Below are 7,363 nucleotides of genomic sequence, written 5' to 3'. Positions count from 1 at the left end.
ACAGCAGCTTTATTTATATAAACTAAAATAATTTCCATTGCAGTATTCCCAGTTAATAAAGATCTACTGAGATTTCACAGATATATTCAAATTTCATGCCCTTCTCTTCCCCAGCAGCAGTCAAGCCTCTGTCAAAAGTCATTTAGCAAGATTTGAAGTTCTCATGCCTTAGTTCACAAATAAAACCAGGAAGGTAAGAAGCAAATTAATGAAGTATTATTTGAAGAATACTTAAAGGATTTCCCTATTTTTCTTTCACCAATTTACTATTGGTGTGATATGAAACCACCCCTTTTAATCTACTTTTGCTTATAAACCACCCAAAGGCTCTGATAAAAGGGAAATATGTTATACCTCCAATCTGAATTTTCTTAGAACTTAACACATGTGAGTTAAAATGAAATTGTTTAAATAAATAATTTAAATGTTCTACTTGTGTTGGCAGATCCTCAGGTCTTCAACCATTCCCTCTCCACTTCCCAAGCCCCATAAACTCCCTTCCAATAATGCTGGGTCTTCCAAGGTGTCTCTCAGACCCACTTCTAACTAATTCCATTCCTGCTGGTTTCTGCCATGGCCTTGTCTGGATTTAGCTATCATTCTTCAGATACCTCAGTTGGTTTTAGGAGTCCTCCAGAAATTAGATATTATAAGGAACTGTGTCACAGAGAACATCTCAATTCCATTTTTGTAGAGATTCTCTAACACTTTTGCTTAGTTCCTAGAACTTGTAGTCTTGCCCCTTCCACACCAACCACTGCCACATACACACAACATACCATAAAATTTTAGTTAACATTCCCCTCCTTTCCATAGGGATCAGATATGTTCCAATAGGACTAGGAGACAGCTTTTGCTGACCCAGCCCCAAGTTCTCTGCTGAAAGCTCATCCAACCTGGCTCCTCACAAGACATTCCTCAGTGTTTGAGAAACATGCTTCTGGAAAGCACCAGATAAAAATTTGCCAAATATGCCTGAATTAAAGACTCAGTTGAGAACACATCCACATATGGAAAGGTGAAGAGTTAAATATTAACATGATGTCATCCACTAACATCTTCACAAGAATTAGATTCAAAGATCAGTTGAATGGCAAAAGAGAGCAGATCTCTAAATGACAGGATAAATGTGATTTGATGAGAGAGGCAAAAGAGGGGAGCAATATAAAAGTTAAAATATTGAGAGATGTGACTCAGGAGCCAAGTGCCTTCTGAGTGAGTGGTCAAGGGCAGCCACAGTGTTTGGGGGACACCTGGTTACAGGTAACTGACCAGGAGGGAAGGACCCCAGAAATGGAGTTATCTAGGTCTAAATGCTTCTGATAGTCCTTTTCAGTGAAATTACATACAAAACTTTCATTTCACAGATTTTTTTATTGGCCTTCTCTCTCACTGACTGTTTCATCTTCAGGCAGTCATAACATCATGCTATATGATACCAAACATCCAGTCAATTCAGCCATAATCAAAGGTCCAGTGAAGATGCCAGCTGTTTTCTGTAAAAAATGCCAAGCAATCAACAGGATGAACTTCATGCCTGTACTAATGGGAACAACCAGATGTTTGGGTATTATGCAAATGCTAAGTATCAATGGAAAACAGGGGTGTTTGCTGTCATTTTGCATATGATCTTAAAATATGCACGTGTGCTTTTCTCATGACTAGAACATATACTCAACAACAATCTCAGATATGCATAGGCAAACGTGTATACACAATGCACTGAAAACAGTAGGGAGAAAGCACACATGTATAGAAACACGTCAGAGGTAGGGGGAGTAATATACTAATACTCATGATCTCAATTTCACACGGTGTATTCAGTGTGCCTGACTCCTGCCAACCTGCACTCTTCCACACCCTTGCCCATCTCTGTTCTCCATATTAGTGCATAACTTTTCCGAGCTCTTTTGCCCTCTGGTTCATCATATAAGGTATACTGCTAGAAGATGAACAGCAGGAAAAAGGAACTAACTAGAGCTTTCCCAGCAACCCGACCCTGGTCTCTTTCTCTATCTCTTATGATGCATCCAGAATCTGCAGCTCCTACCAGCCCACAGGTCTGCTCCCCACCTGAAAGTCCATCTTGGTCCCTCAAACTCCCAATCCATCATCTGTAAAATCTGCTCCCTAGACTAAATTTTACTTATTGAGAGACTTAGCATGACTTATTTTTCTAGCTGCACCCTGACCTAGGGTTTCCAGGGCATCCTGGGGCTTATCAAATAACAGCCCAGGTGCTGAGCCAGTGAAAGTAGTAAGCACAGTTCTTTCTTCCTTTTCCTCTTTTCTCCATATGAAGTCTTCTAACTATCAGGAAAAATAAGTTAAAGTGATTTAGTACTCATTTCAGCAACATATATACTAAAATTGGAAATATACAGAGAAGATCAGCATGGTCCCTGAACAGGAATGATGCACAGATTCGTAGAGTGCTTCATATTTTTTACCATCCATATGTAACCCATAACATCATGTTGTATACCCTTAAATATTCACAGTAAAACTTATTTTTAAAGTTACTTATCAAAGCCTGATCCCAAAGATTCCTCCAGTGATTCTTATGAGACAGAACCCCCCCAGGTAGAATGTCCAGAAAAATACATTCCAAAATCAATAAACCCCCCTTTTTTCCTGCCTCCACTCTCATATAAACTTATTATAAATTTATTCTGTCATTTGTCTTTTTTTTGGCAGGGGAAGAGAGATCAGTAATTTCAAATCAAAAGTACTTCAACACCCTCATTGATAAATTTAACACATTGTTACATGTATATTTAAGATTTTATAATTTTTCTTAACATCTAGTTTCTCAGATCACAGTCGCACATTCCCTTGACATTCACATTGATGAGGGAAAAAGGCAACAGAATATCAAAGTAAAGATTTTACTGAATATAGGAGAAAACATTAATAAGAAAGCAAGCAAATGGGTTGGATTCCATCTACAAATACTTTACTGAGTACTCTGTGGGCCTGCTCCGTTGTGCATAGAATACGTTAATTCAAAACGGTTCCTGCCCTTAGGAAGCTCACACCTTTGAACTGAGAACAGTGTATCATAAAAATGTTGTTTCTTTGTGTGCAAACTATGTGTTTTATAGAATGAATACAGTAGTATGAAATACAGCTAAAAATAAAGAGGATAAAACCACACAATAATTCTGACAATGAATCAACTATCATTATTACATTAGAATATATTATTCCAGATTCTTCTTTATGCATAAAATATTTTATATTTTATTTTATTTCAATTGTTTCACATATTATGAACATCTTTCCATATGATAAACATGCTACCTTATCATCCTGTAAAATATTTTTAGTTGTAGATGGACACAATATCTTTATGTGTTGCTGAGAATCAAACCCAGTGCCTCCTATGTGTTAGGCAAGCACTCTACCTTTGAGCCACAAAACCAGCCCCAGCTATCTTCCCATTTTAGAGATAGAATTATATGGAATATATGTATGTCTTACTGCTAGATATGGAGTAATGTCTAATGTATTTGAATAATAAATAATCTTGCAATGCAGTTCATACACACACACACACACACACACACACACACACAGTTTTGCCCTTCTGCCAACATTTAAAATAAATTTCTAAAAGCAAAATATATCAAAAATTTGTTGCACATTTTTGTATGTAAATAAACTGATTCTCCTCTACCCTTACCAGAACTTGGTTTTATGATTCATTTAAATCTTAATCATCAGGATAAGAAATGATATTTTAAACTAATTTCAATTTCTTTCAATATCCAAAGAAAAACCTTTGATATGTTTGTTTATATTTCATGTTTATTGGTTACTTGTATTTCTGTTTGTGTGCTGTGCATAAAGATATTTATGTAAAATCCTTAAACAAGGCTAATGAAGAAAGTTTAGCTTGTTTGATATACAGAAACCAACGTAAAAGGACAAAAAGGCAACTATATGCAAAACAGGAGGAAAACAGTAAAATTAGAACAAAATAAAGTTTCAACATTTTAATAATAGGAGTTCAGAGAGAACAAAAGGAAAATGGAGAGAAGAGTGACATCAAAGAAAGAATCCAAGAAAATTTTCCAGCGTTGAAAGACATGAGTTTCTAGATTGAAAGGGTCTGGGGATGGTTAAGCGTAATGAATAAAGTTAGGCCCACAGCAGGGGCTATCACTGTGAAAGCTAGAACACATGGAAGGAGAGGACCAGACAATCCAGTAAGAGTCCAGAGAGGAAGGAAAAGGAAATTTCAAAGTTTCAAGAATCACTATGGCAGAGGTCTCTTTAATCCTAATACTAAAATCAGAGAACAATGGAAGTATGCCTTCAACATTTTTAGGAAAAAATTTTTTTCAACCTAGAATTCTACATGCAGTAAAGGTCATAATCATACATGAAAGTAGAATAGGAACATTTTCAGAAGTATATAAATATCAAAAATTTTACTTCTTCTTTAAACCTTTTCAAGAAGCTAATAGAGAAGATGCTCCCCCAACACAGAAAAGTAAACTAAGGAGGAAGATCTGGAATTCAGGAAACAAGGATAGAACACACAAAAGAAGGGGCTCTTAAAAAGATCCCAGAACTGTGCACCAGGGCTAGAGAACAACTGGTCCCAGATTGGAGTAAATTAAAGGTATCAGGAGAGATTTATTCAAGAAAATGAAGCTAATAAAATATTAATGTGCCCCAAAGTTTTGAGAAGATATTTTCACAGGTAAGGGAGAATTTGGTCTAAGGTAGTGATAAGATCATAGAAAACTAAAAACAAAACAATAATAAAACTAGATACTTAGAGAGATCTCTTAGAGATAACAAGATATTGCTCAAGAAAAAAAAAAATGACCATGGTGCAGTACCTAGTTCATCCATGAATAATCACACAGTCATAAAAATATTAACTCTGATTACTGGACTAATCAAATTTTCACATTGCCATCCTGAGAAGTGGTTGAGACCAGACTGGATTTAAGTATGATTAAGGAAAGAAGTTAAAAAGAGTTAAATCCTCTTCCTTCATGGTGGTAGGTCAAAACACAATGCTAACAGTATTTTCCACTTAAGTGTCTCTCTCCATTGACTTTGTAACTGCTTGTAGTTTCTCTGTATTTTTATAGTCTACAGAAAAATGCTGAGAATATAACAGGTATTAAATAAAACATTTTATGGTAAATCAATTAGTTAACTACTTATTTGAAATGGATTATATATTGACAGTGAGGAAATATGAAAAAGTTTGACCTTAATTTTATGTAAAACATTCATCAGAAATAGTTTCATCCTGCAAAAAAAAATTTTGAAAGTATACATTAAAACTTCAACAACCTTTTGTAATTCAGCTTATAGCATTCTCCTAATAAGAATTATAGTACGTAAGAAAATGTAAGCCTTGAATAAATGAAAAAGAACAAATAATTTATGTAAGACATGCAGAGTTATCCCAAAAATCCATAGGACATGGTTATGTGGTTTGCTTCAAATGACCTATCTGTCTTTTCACATTATGTCATCTGACTGCATTTCTAGTTGGGCAGTAATGAAAAAGAGAAATTGGTACAAAATCCATTTAAAATCTCACTGTTCTTTCTACTTGTGAGTTTTTGTTTTTATGACACGTATGAGAATGTCATCACCTTTACCTGTGTGCAGGTTCAGAAGCCAATGCCTAATCATCAGGACCAGCTCACGATAAGGTGTGGAAGCACAGCCTACACAGTGGAATTCAGAATGCAGTAGCCAGCTGAGTCACTTCTGTTTCTCCATCCTCAAATCCCCTGAAAATCCTGGGCTGTTATCTCTCACTGCCCCATGGCTTTCTAATTTTTCCCTAGCAAATGAAGTCTCCAGAAATCCGATAGAAAGAGAAGACTAGGTACGGCCTAATCAAAGCAAGATTGATTACTTTCCTGACATTCTGTAAAGCGAACAATAGCAACTTAAGCAGCTAAAAGCTTTCCTTATTCATTCATTTTTAAAATAAACCTGTAATTGGATCATTTGACTTTAACCATTTATTTGATTTAGAGAAGCAGATTCATGATAATTGGTATTTAAAAATTCATGTCAAAGAGAAATTTGTTAAGAATCATGGTTAAAATTTATAATTGACTAATATAAGAAAATTTTTCTATTAATCCTGAGATATTTTTCTCTAAAACATATTTTAGACTTGTTAAACACTAAGATAAATTAATTGAAGATTTAGAACACTGATAAAGATAGTTGAAACTGCCACAGAAGAGAAAAATCTTCCCAATATATTTTTCCATATAACATTGGAAAACCATTGCAAACTCTGAAAAAGCAGTAAATGTACATTTCACTGCCTCAAAAAATATTTAATCCACAATAATAGAGTAATTTTACTCGAAAATTCAGGACATCTTGAAAATAATAAAGACATTAAAATTATAATCCATTATAGAGTTTTAAGTTATATACATACATTCATATGTGGTTACATTTATGCCTTTTCTGAATGGCATTAGTGTGCTCATGAAAATGCTGTACTCTTTAAGGGAGATTTCGATACTAAATTCATCAATGAATCTAAGGATCTGTGTCAAAATGAAAGCAAAATTCTAGGAGAAAATTTTTTAAACAAAAATGAGTTGAAAGTCAGGAATATATTTGTCCATTAGGAATTGAAACATACAATCTTCCAATTTGAAGTCAGAAGATTAAAGTTGCCTTTCATTTACTTGTACCACTTCTTTCATTTACCTATACCACTGTACAAACCATTAAGGCAGTTGGCATGAGATCTACTTTGGCCTTTCCTGCCAACTGTCTGCCAGAGAGAAATATCATGACCTCTGAATTTTAATTATTGCATATAAAATAATGACAGCAATACTTTGTAAAATGCAAAGACTTTTCATAGACTCTAGAAGAAAAAGACTCTGCACTTCATGGTATTATTCCATCACAGCTGATGCACAGTTCAAATAGCTTTCTGATGCAGGAGATCTTTGTAATGCTTTTATCATTACCTGGGAATTACCGGAATATTCATATGTGTTCTGGTCTTGTTAATTTATTGACTATTTTATTATTAACTCTGGGTTGTTCATTTGATTTTTAGAAGCAAGATGTCAGGAAGTAAGAGTCACCTAATAGCACATCAATCTCCATTTCCATATATACTTCTGTTATAAATCCAAATGGAGTGAAGAAAGGCTGAATTGAGTACTGTTACCTCACCTGACATTAAAAACAACTAGAAAATCAGACAAAATATAGTAAATTATGGCTTATGAACATTAGAGATTGCAAAACTGTAATCTCTGAGAGAAAGAAAACAGATGACAAAAGCTCAATATGCACCTTCTTCTTAGTTGAAGAAGCAGAGACTAGAATTCAGGGAAGC

At 34.7% G+C, this 7,363-nt stretch overlaps 1 non-coding gene across 1 annotated transcript; it reads left to right on the top strand.

Moving 5' to 3' along the window:
• The first annotated feature begins 2,340 nt into the window (after positions 1-2,340).
• On the top strand, positions 2,341-2,447 carry LOC124981479 (U6 spliceosomal RNA). Its single transcript, XR_007108003.1, has one exon. It is a non-coding gene; the product is annotated as a U6 spliceosomal RNA (small nuclear RNA).
• The last annotated feature ends 4,916 nt before the right edge of the window (positions 2,448-7,363 follow it).

Source organism: Sciurus carolinensis, chromosome 3 (genome assembly GCF_902686445.1).
Source record: "Sciurus carolinensis chromosome 3, mSciCar1.2, whole genome shotgun sequence".
NCBI lineage: Eukaryota > Metazoa > Chordata > Mammalia > Rodentia > Sciuridae > Sciurus > Sciurus carolinensis.
The sequence above is the reverse complement of the archived record's forward strand: the minus strand, read 5'-3'. Positions and strand labels throughout refer to the sequence as shown.